Genomic DNA, 1,232 nt, shown 5'->3' with positions numbered 1-1,232 from the left:
CCCCGACTTTGAGGGAGGTCGAATGGTCGGGAACCAGACTAGTTCCCCATTTGAATTTCTACATGGGTGAATATAATAATTTCTTAAATACTAAGAAATCCAGGTGGCCGTTTTAATCAAGGAAACAAATTTCCGGTCATTTCCCGGCTCGCAAAAAAATATTGAATAATTTTAATTCTTTGGAATTCTTTTCTTTTGCATTTTTTTTGTAATAGCCTTAGTTGCTGAGATGCACCCTAAAGGCCTTATATTTCTTTAGAACTTTTTTGGATTCTTCGATTCTTTGAATTATTTTTATAAACTATGTGGATTTTTTTGAAGTTGTGAATTCTGATGAGCATAAGAATTGCAAGTGGTTAATTGCCCTCAAACTTTTAAAATTAATTTTTAATGTGTAAGGCACAGTCTAGTTACTGGTTTTTTAATCAATCAAATTACGATAAAAAAGATTATACGTTTGAAATAATCAAGAAACAAAAACAAAAAAAAAACAGAATTTTAATATAATTTTGATAAATAATTAAATGAGTAGTGAAAACCTTAAATTTTTCCTCGGAATTAAATGTAAATTGTCAATTCGACACTACAGATAAGTGTAAATATTACTTTTGTTATACCTTAATTATGCGAAAAAATAATAAAATAGTTTAGGATTTAAAAATACATGTAGGATGAATTTATACAGTGAAGTACTCGAACCTTCAGTTCACTATTTTTGTAAAAATTATATTTTTTAAAATAATGTTTGAAATTTCGCTACAATTCTAAAATATGACAAGAATTTTTTTAAACTTATTTATATAGTATTTCGAAAATTTCTCTTTTGAAAGATACCAGACGAGGAATTAATTTAACTTTTTCATTTACCTAAATTCTGAATTAATTAAAAATTGATTTACTTTTTAAATTCATTTACTATCTCGAAAATGTCCCATTTTTAAAAAGAAACCGTAAAAGAAATTAATTAATTGTAACATAATAATAAATATAATAATTTTAGGCCCTCATTCATTTTAATAATTTCGGCATGCATAGACAGCCCCGAGTCAGCTATAGATATGGCTGGCAAAGGCAAGTGCGAGAATCGAGAAACAGAAAATCACCAGCACTTTCGGTTTGGCTTTCGCCTTGGCCCCAACCCTCCCGTATACGTAGGCAAAGGACGCGGTTGTCATAGAAACATCGAAAAGTTGAAGAGGGCAGCACCTCGAGGCATGCAAAAAAGTAGTTAG

Source organism: Belonocnema kinseyi, chromosome 9 (genome assembly GCF_010883055.1).
Source record: "Belonocnema kinseyi isolate 2016_QV_RU_SX_M_011 chromosome 9, B_treatae_v1, whole genome shotgun sequence".
Lineage (NCBI taxonomy): Eukaryota > Metazoa > Arthropoda > Insecta > Hymenoptera > Cynipidae > Belonocnema > Belonocnema kinseyi.
This window is presented reverse-complemented; position numbering follows the sequence as displayed.